Source organism: Pan troglodytes, chromosome 18, assembly GCF_028858775.2.
Source record: "Pan troglodytes isolate AG18354 chromosome 18, NHGRI_mPanTro3-v2.0_pri, whole genome shotgun sequence".
Taxonomy (NCBI): domain Eukaryota; kingdom Metazoa; phylum Chordata; class Mammalia; order Primates; family Hominidae; genus Pan; species Pan troglodytes.
Window position 1 is genome coordinate 57189373 of NC_072416.2, and position 27616 is coordinate 57216988.

General features: G+C 39.4%; 1 long non-coding RNA gene across 1 annotated transcript in view; it reads left to right on the plus strand.

Moving 5' to 3' along the window:
- The window catches only part of LOC107968867 (uncharacterized), a 443383-nt gene extending 421364 nt beyond the window's left edge, over positions 1 to 22019 (plus strand). The window contains exon 3 of the long non-coding RNA XR_010152359.1: positions 21735 to 22019. This is a non-coding gene — a long non-coding RNA (uncharacterized LOC107968867). The remainder of the gene's footprint in view (positions 1 to 21734) is intronic.
- The last annotated feature ends 5597 nt before the right edge of the window (positions 22020 to 27616 follow it).

A 27616-nucleotide genomic window follows, 5' to 3' on the forward strand; every position in this document is an offset into this window, starting at 1 on the left:
AAACTTCATCATTCATTACCCCTTTTAATTATTTGTAACTTCTTCTTCACTTTCATGAGATGGTGAGCTCATTATGAGCTTCTTAATAATACTCTGCATCCTGTCCAGTAAAACCCAATAATAGGTCCTTGGTCCAGAAAATTTCTAGAAAATGTTTGTATAAATTCCTTGCACTGTGAGAATTAGTGTGAACTAATAAAAGAATCATTGAAAGAACAAATAACTGGCAAACATTTGCCTAATGTGGAATTTGGGGAGGTGCCAGGAGGTGAAAGTAAATGGGTAGAAATTCCTGCTTGGGACTAGTTCAGAAGATAAGACTTCAGTATTTCTTTATGGTCAAAGTTAAGAAGCCAGTGCCACACAGATGTGGCTCATGTGATCTTTGGGAACACAGGATGTGGTGAACTCTGAGGTTATACAAACTTGGAGAACATTATTGGTTCTCTAGCATTCTTTATGGGAGCTTAGTAATGTGGATCAAGCCCAACTGAGAGATACTTTTACAATGATTTATATGCCCCAATATTATGATATTATCTCTAGTCTCTTCCCAATTCCATCCCTGTCCGTTACTATGAAAACTGATATAATCAAAGGGACAGGGGCAGAGGCGAAGGGTATCTGGTGTTTTATCTTGTCCAAGGGTCATGTTTCAGGCCTTGCTATTTTATCATGGACCCCACCATCAAATAGGCTGTGCCCAGGTAATTAAAGTCCTAATTACTTAAAAAAAAAAAAAGCCAGTGCCCTAGACTCAAAATACCATGGCCCAAAGGGTGCTATAGATAGGAACAGATCTGACCATGGATTCAGTCAACTTTGGTGGAAACACTCTCATGCTAATTAGGAACTCCGTGGCCCTGCACAGACCCCCTAGCTTTTCCCAGTTTGAATCAAATTTACAGTTCCCAAGATGTGAAATTGTGACACTGCAATCTGTGTTTCAGAGCATATAGCTTCTCCCAAGCTTCACTTTTACTAGCCCTTCTCTATTTCTCTTTGCCTTTATATTTTTACATTCTTTTAGTTTTAAAGAATTATAGTATAGCATTAGCTTTAAGCCAAGTGTTTTTTATTTTTTTTTCTTGAAATGGCTAGTGCTTCAGTTATCTATTGCTGCATAACAAATCACTGAAACTTAGTCATGGGAAGAAGCAACAATGATTTTGTTATGTTCATGGATTCTGTGGGTCAGACATTCAACAGGACACACTGGGATAGATGGCTTCTTTCTGTTCCATGATATGGGGCCTGTGAGACTTGAATGGCTGGGATCATCTAGAGCAGGGGTGTCCAATCTTTTGGCCTCCCTGGGCCACACATAAAATACACTAACACTAATGATAGCTGGTGAGCTAAAAAAAATTGCAAAAACATTCTCATAATGTTTTAAGAAAGTTTACGAATTTGTGTTGGGCCACATTCAAAGCCATCCTGGGCTACATATGGTCCGTAGGCCACAGGTTGGACAAACTTGATCTGGAGGTTTCTTCATTCACATGCCTGGGGTATGGGCTGAGATAACTCAAAGGCTAAGCTGGGACTGTGGATAGAAGCACCCACGTGGGGACCTTCTCACTCGTATTTTCCCAGAAGGGGAAGCAACCTGAGAGCAGGTGTTTAAGAAAACTAGGCACAGTGCCTCTTCTGCCACACTTCCTCTGTTGAAGCAGTCACAAGCTTCCCCCTCTATCCCTCAGGTTTGAGGGAAGGAGACATATACTCAATCTCTCAATTGGGAGGAATGCCAAAGAATTTGTGACTATTTTTTTCTTGTGTTTCTACCATAACAAGGTAATTACCTGCTTGAGGTTCAGTGGTTCAGTGCCTGTCTGTATAATGAATGTGGCTTCCAGGGTTATCAGAAGGATTAGAAATAATCTTTGTCAGGATTCTGCACACTTTTTCCTTAAAGGGCTAGATAGAAAATATTTTCAGCTTTGTAGTCATATGGCTTTTGTAGACACTACTCAATTCTGTTGTTGTGCACTTCAGCAGCCATAGACAATGCATACACGAATCCTTGTGGCTCTGTGCCACATTTTTATTTATGAATACTGCAATTTTGAATTTCATGTGATGTTCATCTGTCACAAAATATCATTCTTCTCTTGATATGTTTTAACTATTTGAAAATATAAAGAACATCCTCACCTTGTGGGCTATACAAAAGCAAGTACCAGGTTTGCAGTTGAGCCATAGCATGTGGATGTAAGAAAATAACCTTTCACAGTGCATGGTATGTGTTAGGTGGTGAATAATTATTACACATATAGTTATTATACTGGTACATTCATACAGTCATATCAGAAAGGCAGCTGACTTGGTTTCGTTTTCTCAAGGGCACGGAGGTTACATAATACAATGTATATATAGATAGGTTAAAATAAAATTGTCATAGATATTTTAGAGATGACACAAATACTTTGTAGTGTCATGGGTTAGTGGACAGTGAACAGATACTGTTATTGCAAGTTGAACTTTCCCCACTTACTGTTTACTTGAACTTCGTGAGTCATTGACCCTCAGTGGCAATTAGGGCCTGATGCCAAAACATTGTGGAAATATCTCAATATGCATTACACTGTTTGGCATAGACATTTCTTCATATTTGTTACTAAGATGCCCACCGTTTCCTTTTATTTATTTTTCTATTGCAACTCTGTCATTTTTTCCTTGAAACCATTCCTCAACCACGTTTTTATTTACAGAGTACTCACACATGGCTTATTAAATGAACACATAGTGAAGTGGTTAAAGATTTGATCTTCAGAGTCTAATGTCTTTGTCTTCAGTACTTGGCTCTACCACTTGTCAGTTTTGTGAACTTGGGCAAGTTATTTCACTTTTTTGAGTTTCAAGGCTTTCGTCTCTAAAGTAAAGAAAGGAGTCATGTATCCTGTAGAGCTCCACAAGCATTCAGTAAGATTATGTATGACAAGTGCTGGTTTGTAGTAAATGCTTAGTAAATATTTGCTAAACCACACAGAGTACTGCAACTCACCTTGAAATTCCCTGGGCTATGTGTTTACTTTATTGGGCCATTAGAGCTACTTCAGTGGCATAATTCATTAAGCCTGAGTCTGATGTGTTTGGTCAGCAGCAGAATTTAATGTCTTGTCTTTAGTTAAATATTCATGTATAATTTTCTGGAATAATAGAATTTTAACATAGTTATTACAAAATAACTGTTAATAACCATGTTATTACAAAAATAAAATGAAAAAATATATTTAACAATTATGTATTGGGCCCCTATTATGTGTTAGACAATATTTAGTTACTGAAGATATCACCAGTAGAGCTTTTAAAAACAGAACTTGCTAGACTCTGCTCCCAGAATTTCTGATTTCATGGGTCTGGAGTGAGGGCCTAGAATTTGCATTTTTTAAAAATTATTTTTTTGTGACAAAAATATTATTTATTTATTTATTTCCAATTTTTATTTTAGGTTCAAGGGGTACATGTGTGGGTTTGTTACATGGGTAAATTGTGTGTCTCAGGGGTTTGGTGTACAGATTGTTTCATCACCCAGGTAATAAGCATAGTACCTAGTAGGTAGTATTTTGATCCTCACCCTCCTCACCTACCCTCCACGCTTGAGTAGGCCCCAGTGTTTATTGTTCCCTTCTTAGTGTTCATGTGTACTCAATGTTTAGCTCCTACTTAATAAGTGAGAATATGTGGTATTTGGTTTTCTGTTCCTGTGTTAATTTGCTTAGGATAATGGCCTCAGTAGCAACCATGTTGTGGCAAAGGACATGATTTCATCTTTTTATGGTGCCATAGTCTTTCATGGTGTATATGTGCCACATTTTCTTCATCTAGTCTACCATTGATGGGCATCTAGGTAGATTCCTCGTCTTTGCTATTGTTAATAAAGCTGCATGCATGTGTCTTTTGGTGCATGGTCTCTGTACATAATTCCGTATTTCTCAGAAGTTTTGTCCATTCCTTTTTGATCTTTTTTCTTTGATTTTGCCTGACTGAGCTGATTCTAAGAATTGATCTTTGAGCTCTGAGATTCTTTCCTCAGCTTGATCTAGTCTACTGTTAATACTTCTGATTGCATTACAAAATTTTTGTAATGAGTTTTTCAGTTTTACCAGATCAGTTTGGTTCTTTCTTAAGATAGCTATTTTGTCTTTGAGCTCCTCTATCATTTTATTGAAATCCTTAGATTCCTTGGATTGAGTTTCAACTTTCTCCTAAATCTCGATGATCTTTGTTGCCATCCATATGCTGAATTCAGTGTCTGACATTTTAGCTGTTTCAGTCTGGCTAAGAACCATTGCTCGAGAGCTAGTGCGATTGTTTGGAGGTAAGAAAAATTCTGGCTTTTTGAGGTGTCAGAATTCTTGCACTGTTTTTTTTGTTTTGTTTTGTTTTGTTTTTATCTCTGTGGGCTGACGTTCCTTTATCTTTGAAGTTGCTGTCTTTTGGCTTTTATGTTTTTTAATGCTCTTATGATTTTGACTGCAGTATAAGTCGGGTTTAGTCAACTAACTTCACTTCTGGATGGGGGTCAAGCGTTGCCTTAGCACTCCTGGGCTGTGTGCTCTAACCTTGAGGGGCTGGAACCAGGCCCATGGCTTTGTTCTCTGGCTCCTAGAGGTTAAGTACCTGCTGTGCTGAAGTGTTCCCAGTCTGCCAGCAACAACACTCTGATGACAGGTGCTGGCAGAGGCTCTTCGTTGGGGTGGTGGCAGCGGGATGTGCACTTGCATGTGCACGCTGGTGGTCGTGGGGCACTAGTGCAGTGGTTGTCCATGTGCACGCACATGCTGGTGGCAACGGGGTGGCTGAATGATGGCGTGATGTGGTCCGTATGCTCATGTATGCTGGTGGGGCTGGGCAGTGGTTGCACGGTCTGCGTGCATGCCTGTGCCAGTGGCAGTAGGGTGGTGAGGTCCACACATGTGCACCGTTGGTGGTGGGGTGGCTAGGTTTATGCATGCATGTGCAGCAGCAGTGTGGTAGGGGAGGCTACAGGCAAGTGTGCACTGGCAAAATGGAGCAGGGAGGCTGCATGCAGGTGCATGTCGGCAGGGGCTTTTCTGCAGAAGCTCTCTGATGGTTAGACAGCATCTACTGGTGAAGGAGCTATGGCATTGACTACTGGGAAGTGCCCTGGTTGAGCATCTGAGGCTGTGTTGTGAGTGGGTGAGGCCAGGCAGAGACCCTTGGAAAGGCCATCGGACTGTAGGGTGCTCAGATCAAACTGGCCCCATCCCTCTAGCAGGATAGCTCTGTTATGTCCAGGTTCAACAGTCAACAAAGACCAAAGACATTTGGCTTATGCCTGTAATCCCAGCACTTTGGGAGGCCGAGGCGAGAGGATCACCTGAGGTCACAAGTTCAAGACCAGCCTGACAAACATGGTGAAATCCCATCTCTACTAAAAATACAAAAAATTGGCGGGGCATGGTGATGGGCACCTGTAATCCCAGTTACTTGGGAGGCTGAGGCAGGAGAATTGCTTGAACCTGGGAGGTGGAGGTTGTGATGAGCCAAGATTGCACCATTACACTCCAGCCTGGGCAACAAGAGTGAAACTCCATCTCGAAAAAAAAAAAGAAAAGAAAAGAAAAGTGTGGTGAACTTTGGGGGATGGGTGTCCCAGGCCATGCTCCATTGCAGGTATTCCTGAGCCAAACCCTCTGGGCTCTGCACAGGGTAAAGTCCTGTCACTGCCAACTCCCCAAGCATTTCTTGCTGCCAGCTCAAATGTCTGTAGGGGTCATGGGGTCTCCTTCAGCTAGGATTCTGGAGGTCTATGGTGAGAGTGAGCCACTCTACATCTATTTAACTCAGTACTTTCTTAGGAGCTGCTTGGGGCCAGGAATGAGTGCTGGTGCTCAGCCATGCAGGTTTCCCAGCTTCCTCCCACTTCAGCCCAGGGTCCGCGTGCTCTCTTTGTCCACTCTCGGTGCCTTCCTTCTGAAGATCTGCTCGGAGTGTGCTGGTCTTCTTGATGGTCTGGTCTCTTGGTGGCATAAGCCCTTCTTAGCTGCATCTAGTCGGCCATCTTGGCTCTTCTTGTTTAGAAGTTGCATCTTACAAGTTCCCAGGAGAAGCTAATTGCCCCAAGGTTACTCCTTTGATAACCACTAGTCTAGGTGACCTATAATTTTCCTCCTGTTTTCTCAGTACAAATGCTTTTGTGCACAAGAGCTCTCATTCATTGCACTGGAACTGTATTAGGTATTACAGCCACAACAGTGAAAAATGCAGACAAAAATTCCTGCCCTCTTCACTTTGACATCTCGGTACTTACAATGGATAACATACAAAAAGGACTTACTATGTGTCAGGAAACTTCCAAAGCATTTTATAAATATTACCCCACTTAAGCTTTTAAAAGACCCTGTGATGGAGATACTATTATTATCGCCATTTTACAAATAGGGAACTTTAAACTCAAAAAGGCTAAGCAATGTGTCCATACTCTTATTGTGACATGTGACAGAGCTGAGAATTTAACTCAAACGGATTTGTTCCAGAGCCCTGCTCTTAGGCTAACATTCTACATGAATGACTATTAGGTAGTGATAGTTTTAGTCTGTTCAGGCTGCCATAAACTGTGTGGCTTAAAAACAATAGAAATGTATTGCTCACAAGTCTAGAGGCTGGAAAGTCAAGGTCAAGGGGCCAGCAGATATGGTGTTGGAAGAGGGCCTGCTTCCTGTTCATAGACTTCTGTCTTTTCACTGTGTCCTCACATGGTGGAAGGGTGAGGGAGCTCTTCAGGGTCTCTTTCATAAGGCCACTAATGCTGCTCGTGAGGGTTCCACTGTCATGACCTGATCACCTTCCAGAGGCCCCATTTCCTAATACCATCATGTCGGAGCTTAAGATTTCAATATATGCATTTTGGGAAACACAAACATTCAATCTATAGTATTCCACTCTTGTACCCCCCAAATTCATGGTCTTATCACATAAAAATACATTCATTACATCCCAACAGCCTCCAAAGTCTTAACTTGTTCCAGCAACAACTCTAAAGTCTAAAATCCAAAGGCTCACCTAAATATCATCTAAATCAAGTATGGCTGAGACTCAAGGTATGATTTATTCTGAGGCAAATTGCCCTCCAGCTGTGAACCCGTGAAGCCAATAAAGTTATGTGCTTCCAAAATACAATAATGAGATGGCATAAGCTAGACAATTTCATCCCAAAAGGGAGAAATAGAAAAGAAGAAAGGAGTAACAGATCACATGGAGTTTGTCTTGTAGTCCAAATTACAATCATGTGGAATTTGTCTTGTAGTTTGGACATGTGATCTTAAGGCTCAAGAATAATTCTCCTTTTCTTAGCTTTTACTGTGAGGGCAAGAAAAAAAAAAAGAAGAATTCTCTTTGGCTTAATGCTTTGACCTGAAGGCCCACTGGGTTAGTGATGTCACCTCCCATGGCTCAGTGGGAAGGTCCTACAGTGCCTCTGTCTGGGCCCTGCTCTGGTTGTGGCTGTCTCCTGGGCCCCTCCTCCTGTAGTTTCTTAGGAAGAGGTCACTATTCTATGGCTTCAGGTGGCTGTATCTTTTGAAACCTAGGTGGAGGCATCTATGCCCTCTGGCCTGTGCACTCTGTGCACCAGCACTATGCAGACACTGCCAAAGATTGAATTTGCTGCTTGTGCCCTCGGAGGGGCTGCCACTGTAGCTTGCACCACACTGTGGCCTGCTGAAGCTGCCCCTGGGACAACTGAGGAGCACAGCACCAGAGTGTGGGTAGTGGAGCTCCTGATGTTAGGCAGTGCTGAGCCAGCATATGCCAGGGTCCTACAGGTGATGGCAGCCCCTCCTTTGAAACTGCTGTGGCCCTTGAGCCCTCACACTGTGGGTCTATGATGGGAGTGGCAGCTCTGGTGGTCTCTGAATTGTCTTCAGAGTTATTTTCCTATTGTCTTGGAGAATTGTTTCTGGCTTTTATTGAGATGGCTAATCCAAATGAATCTCATTATCAGCACTTGGCCACATCCTTATCATTCTCATTTTTTGCAATATGGATAGACTGGAATATTTTTCATTCTTTTAGTTCTGATTCATTTTTGCATAATAATTTAGTCTGTAAGTGATTTCTCTTTTCTCACTTTTTGCTATATATATATTCATGAGGAACCAAGCCATACCTTCAACACTTTGCTGAGAAATAGCTTCAGCTAAATACCTTCTACAAAATACTAGGACATAAAGACAAGGTCTTTGCCACTTTGTAACAAGGATCACCTTTTCTCCAGTTTCCAATAGTGTGTTCCTAATTTCTGTGCAAGATTTAATTACCATGGGCTTTACTGTCTATTTCCTTTTTTTTTTTTTTTTTTTGAGACGGAGTCTCGCTCTGTCCCCCAGGCTGGAGTGCAGTGGCGCTATCTCGGCTCACTGCAAGCTCCACCTCCCGGATTCACACCATTCTCCTGCCTCAGCCTCCCGAGTAACTGGGACTACAGGCGCCTGCCACCTCGCCCGGCTAATTTTTTGTATTTTTAGTAGAGATGGGGTTTCACCGTGTTAGCCAGGATGGTCTCGATCTCCTGACCTTGTGATCCGCCTGTCTTGGCCTCCCATAGTGCTGGGATTACAGGCGTGAGCCACCGCCCCTGGCCTTTACTGTCTTTTCTACCAACATTCTGTTCATGAGTACTTAGATATTCTTTTAAGAAGATTGAGGTTTTCTTCATAGGTCTCCTCTTTTCTTCCTAAGCTGTCATTGGAATATCCTTTAATGGTCTTTTCAAGGCAATGCAAGGCAATGTAGGCTTTTTCTAGCTTGCACCTCCAAATTCTTCCAGCCTCTACCCATTACCCAGTTCCATAGTCACTTCCACATTTTAGGTATTTGTTACAGCAGCACCCCCACTTCTCAGCACCAATTTCTCTCTTAATCAGTTCAGGCTGCTGTAACAAAATGTCATACAATGGCTGGCTTTTAAACAGCAAAATTTTATTTCTCATTGTTTTGGACACCATAAGTCCAAGGTGAGGGTGACGACATATTGAGTTCTGGTGAGGATTCTCTTCTGGATTGCAGACTTCTGACTTTTTGCCATTGTTCTTACATAGTGGAAAAGTGAGGTAGCTCTCTGGAATTTATTTTAGAAGGGCACTAATCCCATTCATAAGAGCACCACTCTCATAAGTTAGTCACCCACGAAGGACCCACTTCCTAATACCATCACACTGGAGTTAGAATTTCAACATATAAATTTGGGGAGTGTGAGACACAAACATTCAGTCTATAGCAGTGAAAATACAGCTGAAAGGCAAATGGCAGACAGCAGAACAAATTTTTGCTTAATTGATGGTGGTCATCATAAATTTGATACCAAAGAGTAAGTTAGAATAAAGAATTGAAAGAAAAAAAAACAACCTTATAATCAACACAGCTAGGGAGTACTTGGGTTTTTTAAAAAGTTGAAAGCTGTAAACATCTAGGTCCTTTCTTCAATGCCCCTGAAATACAGTTAAAATTACAATAATGTTATTTTTTAAGTGTAGAAAAGCTCTCCAGAAAGTACTAAGTGGTATGGGAGAGTGGAGGGGGGCATTAAGGTAACTGCTCCAGGCATCAATTTGCATTTGAGAAAGAGTCTTCCATAAGTAATTATCTTTTTAAGACTTCATTTCTGCTAGGTTTACATCATCTGTCTTGTGATGGGAAAAAGCCTCCAAGGTACAAAGATTGGATTTAGCCTGTCCTGCCATTTAGCTTGCCTTGGAGTCTCCATCTTTTAGCTAGCATTTCTATCCAAAGCCTATTAGTTATCAATATGAATCATATATAAATACACAGAAAAATGCCTGGGGCAGCGTATATGCCTGATATAAGTCTATCTCTTTTTTTCCCCCTTTGGAGATGGAGTCTTGCTCTGTTGGCCAGGCTGGAGTGCAGTGGCATGATCTTGGCTCACTGCAACCTCTGTCTCCTGGGTTCAAATGATTCTCCTGCCTCAGCCTCCTGAGTAGCTGAGACTACAGGTGCACACCCTCACACCTGGCTAATTTTTTGTATTTTAGTATAGGCAGGGTTTCACCATGTTGTCCAAGCTGGTCTCGAACTCCTGAGCTCAGGCAATCTGCTCACCTCAGTGTCCCAAAGTGTTAGAATTACAGGCATGAGCCACCACTTCCAGCAAGTCTATCTTTTATTTTAAATTTTAGGTAAAAACACCTATTACTGAAAAATAAGAAATGTGAATTTTATGATAGTTGCACCTTCAGCCCCTTAATGAAATTATATTCTTTCTACATTTCTTGATGATCTAAGTCATCCCTCCATTTTTAACGTCATGCTCAAGGCCTGCTTAATCATGGAAAACAACTCTGACAAATTCAGGCCCACGTACAGTTTTCTCTCTGAACACTTTTAGTATGATTGGCTAGGTTCCTTAACAATCAAATAGGCAAGTCTAAGGGAGGGAAAATAGTTTGAAAGCGTGGATGAATGTGAATATAAAGTAGACTTCTCAGGCTTAGTTCTTATCAAGGAATCAAGACAAATGTGTGCAAGGTTTTTAAAAAGACTACTTGATTTGGTTACACATGTGTGGCTTGGAGGCAGGTTGGAGGCCACAAAGACAGCACGTATAAAGATGGCCTCAGGAATTAAGCAGAGATGATGATAGGAATTCAAGCTGTAATTCAACTCAAAGACAGGAAAAGAACCAAAGGCTTCAGAAAATCAAGTGATGTAGGGAATGTGAAGGCAAGTTAGCGTGGATATACTTATGGGTTTTGTTGTTGTGGGGGGTGGGGGTGTTCATTAATTCTTATTAATTCTGTATTTTGAGATATCATGAGTCTTCAGCTTCTACTGTATTGCACAATAAGTAGAAAGTGTGATTCTAAATTGACAGGCTCCAAAACCAAACTCGACTCTTGTGTGACTTTGAGCAAATCACCTTACCTCTTTAATCTTGTCTTTTTACTTGCAATGAGAAAAATAATTATCCCACAGTTGTGCTACAAAAACGCTGCTTTGGGCCTTCAAATGTTAAACTACTTCTTTTATATCTCCTTGTTTTTATGATGCCTGAGGTTCTTGGTGGAAGTGCATGTACTTAAGCAAAAAGTAAGTTAATTGTGCCATCATTTCACGTATTTCACATATGCTTTTCTTATCCCTAGAGGGCTTGCTAAAACTCCTAGGGGTAAAAATTAAATGCTGTTCCTTTTTCTCCCCAATCTCAGGATTCTTTGTTCACCATGTATACTCACTATATCTTTTCTGATGATGATTGACAAGAACAAATTCAATTGCACGCTTCATCCTTATGAGAGATGCTTGCCTCCAGTAGATTTCTGCATTCACTAACTGTCTGATCCCTTCTGTGAGTTGTGCTAAGGCTAAAATCTAAACAACTGTCCATTTTTCAAGTACTTCCCTTATTTTATTGCTGAGAGACAGAGGATATTTCTGGGAAGTGGGGATGAAGTAGAAACCTTTATTCTGGTACATTTTTGTCTCCTAAGTAACCACTAAATCACAAGAACTGATCCAGATTCCTGTTCCTCCAAGACCCCTTTTATGCTTTTGGTTTAGCTTAATGGCTTACTGAATGTTATGTCTCAACATCCTACCTATTACTTTCTTTTACCTTAGTTCCACCTTAGTCTTGATTGGGTTTACCTATTTAACCACTCAATTCACTAAAAGAAAGGTGATTTGAAAACCATGTGTTCTCTCCACCAAAACTCCCATTGTGAACAATGAGAAAAATAATAACCCTGGATTAGACCCTCCCAGTTCCAAATCCTATCTTGATGATATGTTGCATATCCCAGTTATTATTGTTCCAAATCTTAGTGGCTTAAAGCAGGTGTTTTATTTTGTCATGATTTTCAGAAATTCTTAAATTTTAAAGGGCCAGGCTGGAAAGTCCTCATTTGGGGTCTCTCATGTAGTTAGAGCTAGATGTTGCCTAGGGCTACAGTCATCCGACCGCTCAGCTGGGCTAGATGTCCAAGCTAGGGCACTCACATGGCTGGCAGTTGATGTTGGCTGTTGGCTAGAAGCTCAGCAAGGGCTATTGACTGGAACACTTGCATGTGATTTCCCAAGGTACTTGGACTTCTTACGTGGTACCTGGCTTTCCCCAGAGTGAGCATCCCAAAAGGGCAAAGCAGAAGCTGCATGGCCTTTTGTGACCTAGCCTTGGAAGTGAAATAGCACCACATTCACTGCTTCTGCCATACTTAGTGGGTTACAGTACTCACACGGTTACCCAGAATAAAGGGAAAGAGCCATAGACTTCACCACCAGGTCACATTGTAAAGGAGCATGTGGGATAAGAGATTTTGTTGCAATTATTTTTGCAAAATATAATTTGCTACATCATATGACTTTTATCAAGTTATTGATGCTCTTGGAGCCTCAGTTTCCATTCCTAAAATGGTGATAGCAGTGTTCAACTTGAAGGGAATTTTATGACAATTGGAAAAATAAGGAAATATTTGCCAAACTTTTTTCTCTTAAGAGTTTTATCTCTTACAGAATTATTTGGGATTCCAAAATCCAGTTTATCTGTGGACACTTTGGACCTTCCACGAATGCATGGCTCTGCAAAGATAATTTTAAGTTTATATCTGCATTTCATACAAGAAAGGGCCTTAAGATCTACTGTGATTGTAATCTATACAAATACTTCAGGAACATTCCCTAACACACTGTCATATACTATGTAGTTAGCCAGCCAAATTTATTATTTTTTTCAAGCAATGAGACCTAATATTAATTTTCTTGCAAAGAAGTTGGCTTTGGGTACCTACTGGTATATGCCAGGCAATAGGTTATTATTGAAATAGGAGAGAAGTCCTGACTTCCATCCTGGTTCCAGAATGGAGCATTTATAGGGTAGGATCATGGTTGCTGGATGCATTAACAGTGTTTAAGTCCATGCTGACCAATCCCAGGTATTACATAAGACTTAAAAATGAGCTCCGCACTCTCATTTCCACCCCAATCAGCAATTCACAAGACCAAGTGTCTTCTTCAATTATAATTAAGAGGAAAGCAAACAGTACACATTTGCAATGATCTTTTATGTCATATTTATTTCCTTATAAATTATTAAATGATTTATCATGCAAATTTAGTTAATGTACCTTCTAATTTGAAGGTGGAAAAGACCCAAATCACATTCCTTTATTGAAAGTAAAAGGTTATTTGCACATAGCACTAACTTTCCAATCAGTTGCTTGGTGGAAAGCTCAAAAGTTGACATGAAATGAATGGCATATTAAATAACAATGCCAACTGTAATCGTGTGTGTGGGTGTGTATGCATGAACATTGTGTTATTGTCATAAAACTAACATGTCATGATTTTTTGGACTTTTAATAAGATAGGAAAGATCTCATCTTTTAGTTGGATTACATGCCTTCTGGGATTACAAATCCCAAATGGAAAGCTTGGGAGTGCTTTCTAGATATAAAATTGTTTTTGGTTAACTCAGATCATTTTTACAAATTGGGCTCTGTGCCATGGGATGCATCTTATCCTGACAATCTGAGTCCAGAGGCAGAAACAAGTCCTTAGACTGGCATATTTTATTCTCCCTAAAACAAAAAATCTTAAATTTAAATCATTGAAAATGAATGTTTGGGAATATTTCCCTGCTGTTCAATTTCAAGACAGAAGGCAAATGCAGTTTATGGAGAGAAAAGTGAAGAAGACACTTAAAATTCTGCTTCTCTATGAATGATGTCTCTGGATCTTAAATGCATAAGGAAATGTTACATAATTAATATCTCTAATATATAATATTAGGGTAAAATAATATATGTCATCCAAATTATCTTGTATGATGATATAGCAAGAATAGTAATGCAATTTTATGTTCTTTTTTTATTAAGGCATACTTATTTGAGTGCTTTTTGTGCCAACTAGTGTGCTAGGTATTTTAATTGCATTATCTCATGTAATCTTTGGAATAATATAATAGTTATTCATTACAGCTGGAAATTTAGTAGGCTAAATTCTAAAACATAAATTCCAAAATAATAATAATTTAAATTTAGTTTTCTTTCTAAATTAGTGACATTTTGAACTTTATTAAATTGTTAGGCTTATCTTAAAATTGTATTTCCTTTCTGTGGAATCCCATCACTTAGAGAAACAGGCACCTTTAATTCTGAGCTGCCCATGCAAAGTTTTATTTGTTTGTTGACTTGATTGAAATTGTAAGCATGTGAAAGCCTTGACCAAAATTAGTCCTATGTGAACTGAGAGAAACATGGCATGCAAAGCTTTCCCAAAGAAGCATGATCAATTTCAGAGGCAATTGACACAATTGGGCTAGAAATTAGCCTGGAAAGATGGAGCAATACCAAAACAAAAATTATAACTCTGAGCACTTGCTATATGCAGGCAACATTAGATATTTTATTTCTAATTTTCATAAAACCCCTGAAAATTAGAAATTATTATTTCCATTACAGATGAAAAACATGGGCTCAGAGGGATTAGGTGCTTTCTTCAAAATCACAGAGTTGGTAATAAATCTAATTAGCAGTATGTGCCTTCAAGGATCCTTTACTTTAGTATCTCTTGTGTTTGCCCCTCTGCCCTTTCATTGATTATTAATGGAAGCATCTGCTTTTAACATAGAGTTGTCTGGTCTTAATATTTGACATAATATATTTCAAAATGCTGAGATGGACTGAGAAAAATCAATGCAATTGATTAAAACTCTGTTGATTGTGAAAATGGTAAAAAGAGAATCAAATGACATTGCAGTCAGTTCCATTAATGGAGGCAAAGATTCAGGAGAGATTAAAGTGGTAATTCGGCATTTGTATCATCAACACAGGTGCAATCTAGTCCTTATGTAACTTTATGCCTTGTATTATTAGATTGGCCATCTATTTTGATTAAATTATACCAAATAATTACCAGATTTCTTCTTCAGTCTGTGTTGCACAGACAGCTCAAGGGATAAGATTGAACTGGAAAAGCATTGAAGATAAATTATTGGCTATAGTTTTTTCCTGTCCATGAAGCAATCTGATTAACTGTGTAGATCCTTTTTACTTTTGTGATCACTGCTTTAGTCCCAGAGCAGATGCTGTAAATGCAACACAAACACCTACAGAAGGTCTACAGTTAACAGACACGCCTGAAAACGTCAGTGTAATGCAAAGAGGTGTTAAGCTGCAGGCGCTGGAACTGAGTATTACAGCTGCCTGGTTGCATTGCCTTTTAAAACATGGCATGGCAAAGGATGCCATGCACCATTTTTTTTTTTTTTTTTTTTTTTTTTTTTTTTTTTTTTTTTTAGCATCCTGAGGAATGTTGACAAAGAACGTGTCTTAATTTGGGTTTCCCTAGATGCTGACCTACGACAAGAAGTACAACTAGTATATGTGGAAGGTGATTCCAAGAGGCACCAGTAGGGGGAGGCAAAAGTGAGATAGGGAAGGGAAGGAAGAAAATATAGACTGTAATAATGAGACGATTAGTGCTGCGAGCCCCTGGGATCAATTCCTCTACGAAGCTCTGGTGGGCTTTGCAGACTGTCCCTCAGATTTTTCCCACCCAAGATCTGAGGATGCTGAGATATTTCTCCACTAACTCCTGCTGTCAATCAATGAAGGCTGTATCTAGTGATATGATAGTAAACACCTGGCCAAGACTGCTTGGGTGACCAGAAAAATCTTTAGGCAGACAGTTGCATCTGTTTGCCATTAAATGCCATTGGTGAGTACAGAGCTCAGAAGTGAGAGCTCAGGACTTAAGAATGAAGCACTAATTATACCTGCTACACGAAGATAATGTTAGGCAATTCATTTCATTCAATTTCATTTTCATTTTCTACACCTCAAACTTTACTAAACACCTACCTAGCTCCTCTGCCTGAAGAACTGGGTTGGGTGCTGGGACATGCAAAAATGAAGAAACATTACCTGTGTATAAAGATTCCCGATTTTTAACAGTCCAGAATTCACCTAAAATGGTTGCTTATGGTTTCTCCAGGGTTCTGCCACATGGTCTGAATTAGTCTGAAGCAAGTAAGTGGTAGGTGGTGTTTCAGGTGCCGTCAGCATGACAGATCGCTGATATTCCCTCTTGATTCAAGGATAAAGAGCTATGTGCCATTCCTTATATTCACTGCTACTGTTCCCACTGAATATCACATTACATTCTATCATTCCCTTCTTTTTCTTTTCTTTTTTTTTTTAAAGTGCACTCAGGAAAATATTTTCTCTTTAACTCTAAACTCCTATGCAATTATTGCCCCCTTGTTGACATTTCATGGTTACATCCATATACCCAAAAGAATAGTTACAAAAATACAATGTGAAAAAAGAGAAACATCATCATTTTAATTGGTGAGAATTAATCACAGCATAAAACCACTACATATTAACCTCAATGAACTATTTCAGACTCTCACCTCCAAAGTTGATATAAAGGTAAGCTGAGCACTCCTGTGAGGGCTATTCGTATCCACTAATTGTTATAATACAAGATACATTGGGTCTCAGCTGGTTGCCATTTCTTCTGTATTTGAAATGTGCTTCTCAGCAGAGATAGATCAGAGGACACCATTGGGACTCATTTGAGTCTGACTTTCACATTAATTTTGCTGTGCTGTGAAGAGCAAAGACAAAATCAATGTCCATCGGTGATTATTCAAGACAAAATATCTAGTGATATTGAATACCAATGGCAGCACCAGGCATAAAATTTACTTAAGGTTTGTTGAGTTGACAGCCATTTATTCCAGCCCTGCTTTGTTTTCCTTGTTGTACTTATTTTTTGGGGAAATAAAACAATTACAAGGAAAAATAAATTCTACTTACTGACTCAATTTGCCAGAAACGGGATCTATTTCAAAACGGTAGAGAGGAATGAAAGAGGTAGAATTTTATAAACCTAGCTAAGAATAATATCTTTCCAATTGGCAGAAGGAAAATATTTTATAGTGCATATTGACACAAAACCACGTGGCTCAATTAAACTTTCATAACGAAGGCTCTTTGCGACTCATGGCTGAACTAGAAAAAAGGAAAAGCCTGGAGCTATATCTTGTGTCCTGAGTAAATATTCTTAAACCGAACAGATGCTCATGGCAAAAGAGTACTAATACACCTGGTTTTAAAAGTTTCTTTGTTTCAACTGTTATTATGACAAAATTCAAGTATGCTCTCGATGTGTTTTAAAGAAATTGTAAGTAAAAAACTAAAGAGCAATAGCAAGAAAATGTTAAAACCGTCTTCATTTTATCATGCCTGAGGCACCATGTAGCAGCATCTAACTTTTTCGTTAAATAACATTAGAAGAGGTGGGATGGAAGGAGAGTCTCCAATCAGTCAGTGCTTGGACCGCAAGTATATTGACAGATATTCTCTCCCATCAAATTAAGCGAGGTGGTTGTGCTAGGTAGACTCACGCACCACTTTTGTTCTTTCCATTTGAACTACTGTCTACAATGCAATGTTGTTGAGCAGGAAGGAAAGGAAAACATATGTAAAGTGCCAGGCTTTTCTTTGTCTTTCTGACAGCAATCAGTTTGGGTTGTCTATTTCTTCATTAACTATTTTGTTACGGTGTAGTCACTCCTCATCATCGTATACGAGAATGATTTTCCAAGGAAAATCATTTTTTACTCTGCTGTGTTTTGTAATTTCACAAGAGAACTTTAGAATATAGCCCTGAGGGCTGTTCACTCCTTGTTTGTTCAGATGACTGCTTCGAGGAGGGCAAGGGCAATGTGCTGAATCAGGTAAAGCCTCATCCTTTCCACATTCCTTTCAAGAGTCCTAGATTTGACTTGATCTCTACATTGGATGAGGAAGGGCTAATGATGAAATAAAATGGATGATCCTAAGGCCATGGAAGGACATCTGATGTTTGGGGACTCTGGCTTAACTCAAGATCAACCCATACATGTCTTATATTGGATAATGTGGCCATTATCCCTCCAGAGCATAAGACACATGGGGCTATAGAACCTGGAGTAAGAATTCAGCACTGGATGATGGAAAGGGTCCAGATTGCCAGGCAGGTGTATGGTCCAGCCAATAGGCACAGGGAGGTGTAGGCATCATTTTTGGCTCAGTGGATGTTGAGATGAATGACGTCATTCTCTCTCCTCAAGTAATTCACAATATTGTTAGGGAAGCAAGGAGAGGCTAAAACACTACAGTTTGGAATAATAAAGAGAAGAGAAATAAATTCTTAGCTTTCACAAAGGAGATGAAACTGGGGAGGAATTTGAAGATATAGCAGGAAATGGTGGACTCATTTCCTATGGCTGCATTTAAGAACAGACCTCCAGCTTCTGTATCCTCCTGAGAGAAGATCAGTACCCAAGGACTAAAGTTGTTACCTAGAAAATTCCTCTCTTGGGTATGGGTAAGGGTTTAAAGATGTGAGATGAACAATCTATACCCTGATAAGAAGTTTTCTTTTACATGTGATCAACTCAATATATTTGCTTTGCAGTAAATATGTTCTTGCCCTCTATGCTTTATTGCCAATTAGGGCATAGGCCAACTTTATTTTTACTATTTGATTTTCATGCTTGGCACGGTACCTGGAAAAGGGTAGGCTCCACAAACGTGTTCACTGCATAAATAAGAGGTGGGAGAAGGCAGCCTATGTCTGGAAATTCACATCTCAGTTTCATTACCAATTATCCTCATAACCTTGCCAATTGACTTCAGCAGCATCAGTTTTCATTATGTGTAGAATGAGAGGTAGAACTATTTGTACATCAAGTGGGATCAATAAAAATATTTGGCATTAGTTTTGCCTGTTCTTGGAGTTCAATATAAATGGAATCTCAATATGTCTATTTTATATGGGACATATTAAACCCCCTTCATTCCCCCCCCGCCACAATGTCTATTTCCTTTTTAGATTTGTCCTTATAAAATTTGAATAAATGAACTCCCTATTAAACAGGTGGACATTATTACTTTTCACTCAGAAGATATATTTTAAAAGAGAAATATATGTAGTTCTTTGTTTCTGACTTCTCTGAAAATAAAGTTTTTGAGATTTATTTGTGTTGCTGTGTGTATCAATAGTTTGCTAGTTTTTTTTTTTTTTTCCGAGACGGAGTCTTGCTCTGTTGCCCAGGCTGGAGTGCAGTGGCGTGATCTCGGCTCACTGCAAGCTCCGCTTCCCAGGTTCACACCATTCTCCTGCCTCAGCCTCCTGAGTAGCTGGGACTACAGGCGCCCGCCACCACGCCCAGCTAATTTTTGTGTTTTTTTTTAGTAGAGACAGGGTTTCGCCATGTTAGCCAGGGTGGTCTCGAACTCCTGACCTCGTGATCTGCCCGCCTCGGCCTCCCAAAGTGCTGGGATTACAGGTGTGAGCCACTGTGCCCGGCCGTTTGCTAGTTTTTAAAATTGCAGAATAGTGTTCCATTATATCAAAAAACATAGTGGCCTGGCAAGGTGGCTCATGCCTATAATCCCAGCACTTTGGTAAGCCAAGGTGGGAGGATCACTTGAGCCCAGGAGTTTGAGACCAGCCTGGGCAACATAGTGAGACCTCGTCTCTACCAAACAGACAAGCAAATAAACAACAGCAACAAAAAAATCCCACCACAGTATATCAGTTTGTAAGAATATACCATTCTCCTGTTGATGACCATTTGGATTGTCTCTACATGTTAGCTATTAGGAGTATTAGGAGTAAAGCTATTCCGAATATTTTTGTACAAGTCTCTTAAAGTGTATCCTCCCTTACTCCTCACATACTTACTGTATGGCTGCTAATAATTGAGTCTATTTTATATGGGACATATTAGACCCCTCTCCATTCCCCCCCCCCACAATGTCTATTTCCTTTTTAGATTTGTCCATATAAAATTTGAATTAATGAACTCCCTATTAAACAGGTGGACATTATTACTTTTCACTCAGAAGATATATTTTAAAAGAGAAACATTGCAGGTGTTCAGCAAAGATAAGCTTTTTCCAGTGGCAGATTCCATCGAGTTCTCATCAGATAGCTCCATCTTCTTGTCACTGTTGCCAGTTATTGATGGTTCAGCATCCGACCTTCTTGGAAGTGCCAAAAGTAGGCTCCCTGGCTGGTGTCTGACAGTGACATGCAAATTGATGTTAAAGTTTCTGATACTAGAAACTCTTACAGTTTCTTTGTTAGGGTCTTACTATGGAATAGAAAAACTATGTCACAGAAAATGGCCTCTGTTCATGTACTTCTGGACCAGTCCAAGCATGAAATACAATTGCTCCTCCAATAGCTATCAAAGAAAGAGGGAACTGAAACGTAAACTATTGGCTAGAATTCAAATGGCTTTACAGTAGGCTGCTGTCTGAAATGCCGATGGGTAGAAGAGGGCAGATAATTGGGATTTAAAAATTAAGGTATCTGAAAACCAGAATAATCATTCTTGATTAACAATATTCCCTCGTTCTTGATTTTTTTTTCTTGAAGTAATTCTTTAATGTCTTCTACATTAGAAACTCCTCCACATACTTGGCTGCAAAGAAGTTGATTGGAGCAAAGAGTAGAGTGGAAGTGCTAAGTGCTTTATGCATAGGAGTGTTTAGCACATAAATCAACATACCTCCCATACCACACACAGAAAATCATGCATAAGCAGCGGTCCCCAACAGTTTTGGCACCAGGGACCGGTTTTGTGAAAGTTTTCCACGGATGGGGCGGGGGTGGTGGGGATGGTTGCAGGATGAAACTGTTCCCCCTCAGATCATCAGGCATTAGATTCTTGTGAGGATTACACAACCTAGATCTCTTGCTTGTGCAGTTCACAATGGGGTAGCACTACTATGAGAATCTAATGCAGCAGCTGATCTGACAGGAGTTCAGGTGGTAATGCTCATTTGCCTTTTGCTCCCCTTCTGCTGTGTGGTCTGGTTCCTAACAGGCCACAGGTTAGTACTGGTCTGCAGCCCGGGAATTGGGAACCCCTGTACATAAGTGTAACATTTTCTCTCTCTTTGTCCTTAGATGTGCAAAGTCGAAGAAAATCATGTGGGAAAACCCTTATAGTTGACTTTCACTAGTGTGTTTAGATAGGGGCCTGTCTTCTCACTAACGTACAGGCTCCTGCAAAGCAGGAACTTGAGCATAGTAGGCCCAGAAGGAATAGTGGTATAATGACAGTGTTTGTATGGATATTATTATTTTCATTCTCTTCATCACCCCCCATTACCTATACCCACATCTTTTCAAAGCTGTAGAAGCAGAACAGTCACCATCTGTGAAATGAATAAGCTCCAAGCAGAGACCTGTAATGCCAAGACAAACTTCCTAGTCTCCACTTAGAAAAACAGAAAATGGCATTGTTAATTGGGGAATGGATATCTGGAGAGTTGTGCCAATATTCTCTTATCTAACTGGCCTTTTAAAATTGAATGCATTCGCTGGAACTGCTGGATCAGATACTGTCACTCTTCACATTCTGGGGGAGATAATTTCAGGACTTTTCAGTCAGTTTCTGTTCTGCTCAGATTATATCAAATTTGAAAGAAGGTGAAACCAACCACGTTAGTGTCATTCCACTTCATGGGAGATATGTGAACCCCATTATGACAATCTCCTTTATGTTTCATCTAGAAATTTTCATCAGACTTGGTGCAGAGTTAATCAGCTCGTAGACACAACAGTTAGTTACCGCAAGTCTCTAAGATGAAACATGCTATAAAAATGTATAATGGTAATAATTAGAATCATAATATTAATGATTGCAAAATTAACATTTTGACCTTCATCTTCTTCCACAGGTAAAAACATCAAAATCTGAGCAACATCCCTGAAGGTATAGCTGAAAAAAGCTTTTCTACACCTTGTCCTTCTTAAAAGCAATTCATTTCCACATAAGAAAGTATTATTAGACTTCACAATAGTTTTGAAATATAATATTAATTTGCAAGGTTATTATGGCCAATAGCTCAAAATAACTCTTGAAACTTACTAATGACATCATCCTGTTTATTATTCCATGGAGCTAGGTGGCAAATGGTAGGCATTTCATTTTAGTGCTCTTGATGAATAAATGAACAAACAATTATATTTTTTGTTGAGTGTTCTTTATCTACTGGTATTTAAAAATATTTTAGTATACTCAATGTAGCAAATTTGGAATATAAATATTAAAACATGTTACCAAAGATAAATAATCATACCTAATCCCACTATGTGGAAGAAACCATTTGTGACATGACATGATGGATCATTTACTTTTAGTATTTTTTCTGTGTGTAATAAAAGTAATAATATGCAAATGCAATGCAATTTACACATATGAGGAGTCTTTAATTTATAAACAAATTCATATAAAATTATTTACATTTAAAATTTATTTTATTTTATCTATTTTTGAGACAGAGTCTTGCTCTGTTGCCCAGGCTGGAGTGCAGTGGTGTGATCATTAGTCACTGCAGCCTCCGACTCCTGGGCTTAAGGGATTCTTTCACCTCAGCCTCCTGAGTAGCTCAGACTACAGGCACGTGCCACCATTCCTGGCTAATTAAAAAAAAGAATTTTGTAGAGACAGGGTCCCATTATCTCTCCCAAGCTGGTCTCAAACTCCTGGGCTCAAGCGATCTTCCCACCTTGGCCTCCAAAGTGCTGGGATGACAGGTGTGAGCCACTGTGCCTGGTCCATAATTTTTTAAATGTTAGGCATTTCTTAGGTAAGATGATCTTGGAAAATAAAAATAAATTAAAAAGCAAAAAAAGTAACAATAAAGGTAGCTGTGATTATATTCAGTGTGTAATTTTGTATATTAATCCATTTTCAGTTTTTAATTGAGCTCTTTGGATCGTAAGGACTTGAAACTAATTCACTCAAAGGAAACTAGTTCACTCAAAGGAAACAAACCAGCCAACAAAAAACAAGCAACAATGGAGGATGTGATTCTTGAATGGATTTGGAACTGAGAGCTGTTTGGAGTTGAGGCAGCTCTGGTCAGTTTCTTTCTCTCCTTTTTGACTTTATCTCCTTCCTTCCAGGAGTCTTTTCTTTTCTCTTTTCTTCTTCAGGCAAAGTTTCTGTCTGTCTCCAGGCTGGAGTGAAGTGGTGCAATCACAGCTCACTGCAGCCTCGACCTCCTGGGCTCAAATGATCCTCCTGCCTCAGCCTCCTGAATATCTGGGACTATAGGCATGCACCACCACCCTCAGCTAATGAATCTTTTGTCTTCACCTTAACACTTGGCTCATACTTGCGAGAATATCTAGAAAAAGCTCCATAAAAAGCAAGTCTGATTGGCGTGATTATTTACCATTTCCCTTATTCAGTAAGAGAGAGACCACTTGTGCTTTACTGCTTCACCCACTTGATGGTCATGGCCCCTCTTGGGTCAGTGTCCATCTCTAGTTAAATCAGTGGCTGAGCAGGTACAACGACCTGATATGGCTTCACTAAGTGGGTATTTTTGGTTAAGGCACTTACTACTAGAAGCACAAGCTGAATGGACTTGTCCAGTGTATGCCATATATTGTTATCACAAACTCTTTATTAACATTCATTAATTTGGCAGATATTTATTAAGTGTCCACTATACACCAACACTGCTCTTGGTGTTGAGGATACAGCAATAAAAAAGCAGACAAAAAATCCCTCTTTTCATGGGACTGATATTCTACTGGGCAGAGGCAAACAGTAAACAGAATAAATAAATACATTACATAGAATGTTCGATGGTAGTGAGTGCTAAGGAGGAAAATAAAATAGAGAAAGACATTCTGAAGAAAAAAAGTGAGGAGAGAGAGTACCTATGGTGAGGGATGTGGGCTGAATGGGAAAACTTGTTGCGCTTTTAGGTTGGCCAGGGAAATGCTCTATGAGATGAAATTTGATTTAGAACTTGAAGAGGGTAAAGGAGTAAGCCACACAGTTTAAATTATATAATTTACATTGCTTTTGTTAAATAATCATTGTAGCAATTGTAACTGCCTGATGGGTTCTTCCTGCCCTCTGCACAAATAAAGACCAGAGCATAGCAGTGAAGAAAGAGTTAACTGCATGGGAGGCTGGCCACACCAAGCGGGAGATAGAATTGTTACTCAAATCAATCTCCCTGAAGGCTTGGAGGTTAGAGGTTTTTTGTTTTTTGTTTTTTTTTGTTTTTTTTCTTTTTTCTTTTTTTAAGATAGTTTGGTAGGCTGGGGGCTAGGGTAGGCAGCATGCTAATTGGTAGGGTCAAAGATGAAATCACAGGGAATCAAAACTGTCCTCTTGTGCTGAGTCGGTTCCTGGGTGGGGGCCACAGAACTGGTTGTGGGTCCAGGTGGGGCTATCCAGTTGTCAGAAATGCAAAAACCTGAAAGGATATCTCGAAAGGCCAATCGTAGTTTTTACAATAGTGATATTATCTCCAAGAGTAATTGGGAAAGTTGCAAATCTTATGACCTCTGGAATAACGAGTGATAATTATTTAGAATTCAGACCCCTCTCATCCTTTTAACTTGGCGGCCTTTCATTAGTTTTACAAGGGCAGTTTAGTTTTGGGGAAGGGCTATTGTCATTTAAATTATAAACTAAATTTCTCCCAAAGCTGGCTTGGCCCATGCCTAGGAATGGGCAAAGACAGCCAGCCTGTAAGGCTAGAAGCAAGATGGAGTCAGTCATGTCAGATTTCTCTTACTGTTGTAATTTTGCAAAGGTGGTTTCACAATTATTAAAATTGTGTGCCAGGGACAATTCTAAGCATTTTGTCCCTATTTCTCAATACTTAGACCATCTACTTGAGTTAGTTACTGTTATTCTTCCCATTTCACAGATGAGAAACTGAAGCACAAAGTGATTTGGCAGCTTGCTGATGGGTTGTAAATTAGTAAACAGAAGAGCTTGGATTCAACAGTCAGACTCTGGAGCCCTGCTCTCAAATGATACTGCTGCTTTTTGTATGACACACTAATTTTAAAAAGTCAAACCCACAACTCTACAAAGAGGAAAGATAACTGCAACACAAATTCCCTATTCAGAGAAGTAAATAATGATGCATTTTGATTAATATTCTGCCTAGATGCTTCTCTATGTCCCTTGGGGCACATCAATGATTATGCACATTTCACTTAAGTAAAACAGGGCTATATATTATATATACGCTGTGCTGTGAACTGCCTTTCCACTAAAAAAATATGTCATGGACATATTCCCAAGTCAATAAATATAGATCTATGCCATTATTTTTATTGGATTTCTAATATTTCATCTTATTCCATTGCTTATTCTATTTCATCATCTTCCATTGCTATGTAGTTAGGCAGCTTTTCAATGGTTGAACATTTTAAGTCTTTCACAATATTTAGTTATGGAAATCAGTCTGTGCTCATATCTACCTTCTCGCTCCCTCTTGCCACTCCTAACAGCTGGTGTGGATTACTAGAAGATCAAAACCGCCCTTCAGCAGTTAGTACCCATTGTAAAGATGACTAGAATGAAAAGACACAGCTATCATAGGCTCCTACAGGAATGGAAGATACTTATGACTTTCATAACCAGTGGTTCAAAGATATGTTCACTCAGGATATAGAAGTAGACATTTCCTTAATGTTCCATTTGTAGAATATTGATCCTAGTTATGGGGTTTGGGTAAGTCAATTTGTGGTAGGATATTTAAACAGGATCAAGCATCACCTCCTCTGGGAAGCATTCCAGGCCCTTCTTGTTAGGGTAGATGTCTTGTCTCTGTGCTCCTGTGGTGCTCTATCTTTATCCCTATTCCCACATTTACAATACTTTATTTTGGTGATTGGTTCACTTGCCTGTTTTTTTCCAGTAAATGATAAGATCTTTACATAAATAGAATGCTTTCTTAATTTCTGTGTCTCCAACACAAAATTCACTATCACTGGCATCTAATGTACAGCTTTAAAATGTTTTTGAAGAAGAGAAAGGAATACATTAAGGGGATAAAGAGAAGTTTAGTGACCAAAGAAGGGCAATGGATAGAAGTTGAAGGATGGAGGAAGGAATAAAAATCAAGGAGAAGAAAGAAGAAAAGCTGCAAGGTAAGACAAGTGAACAAAAATATTGATACTGTCAAATAAACAATATTGCTTCTGATAATGAGCAATAGTAAATACTAATATAATTTGATAAGAATAAAATATTTATGCTGGGGATAATAAATTCATTTATTCAATGACAATATCTGGAAAAGATCTACTCTGTATATTTTACTAGATTCTATAAAAGAGCTATTGTCTCTGGCTTGAAATGCTTTATAGTCAATTTTGAATTACTGTGGTTATATTGGATTCATTTAAAGTATTTTATTGAGGGTCTACTCTGTGCATGGCAGTCTATCAGGTAATGGACATTCAAGCTCTGCTCTCATGAAATATGTGTGGAATAGGACATTCAGAGGGTAGTGTGATAAGCACAATTATGGAAACATGTTTATTGTGCAAACCTGTATACTTTGCAAGAATCTCAGAGAAGAGAAGAGACTTCTAAAGGAGGTGGCACCTTGGCAGGGTGATGATAGGAGAGTATGGAGAGAGAAAAGCAGATGAGCCTGAATTGGTAAGCATATGCCCGATCATAGAAAGCTTCGTGTACCAAGCATGAGCAAGAAAAATTTGACAGAGCAGCTACTTCTTCTTTACGCCAAATGGCTATAGTCTTTGTGGCAAGAGAATCTTAAAGTAAAAAGAACAGAAATGCCCAACCCTTGCATCTTTGGGCTTCTTTGAATAAGGTTTACAAATTTTAACGGTCTTTCTGAAATCAAGACTGGTTGAGACAAGCTGGACCTTAGGGGAAAATCTAATGAAATCACTAACTTTTAGGGCTGAAGGAGTCTGTAGAAGGCCCACTCCAACTCCCTTACCTGACTCCTTCCTAGAACAGACCAGAGAATGGCCTCTTCTTGCACAGGTAGCTCAGCTGCTCCTGAGAGTACATCTCAATACAAGATATTTTTAGAATTTAGAAAGGTCTATAGGTTGAGCCAAAATCTTGTTCCATCTGATGTCATACTCACTGGCCTTAGTTATTTCTTCTTGAATGCCACAGATTTTAACATATTTTATTTTCTAGGATAGATATCACTACATCCTTTAGTCATTATGGCATTCTATGATTTTACTTCCTCCTTCTACCACCTTTCTATGATCTTATTTATTACCTTTCTCCAATTGTGTCCTCTTTTGGTGATATGCCTTTTAAATTGTGCAATCCAGAAATGAAGTCCAAGATGAAAATTCTCACTGTTGTTGGTGTAAAAATGATATACTCATCTACAACCTTCTGGAATTAAGGAAGAAAAACAAAACGCCGCTACATTTGCATGTTGAATATAGATCTAAGGAGAGAGGAACTTTTCAGAGGCGATTTTCTGTGCAATATTAGCATTTATTCAATTCTGACCTTTGAGTTATGGGCAATGAGAGGCAGCTTTTATGTTTCCCTTCCCTAATGCTGATTTTCCAGGCATGAAGATGCCAGCAGGGGCCGGTAAATAACCCAGCCAAGCTTTTCTGCCATTCCCTTCACTCTCCCTGACATCTCGTGAAACACTCTCTCGTTTGATCAATACTTTCTCACCAAGTAAGGGAGAAGCCTACAGAGCCTGCCTCAGCAAGACTTCCCAGAGCCTCCAAATGAATATTGAGTGGCTCCATACAAGCTCACAAATCTGGTGAGATGTGA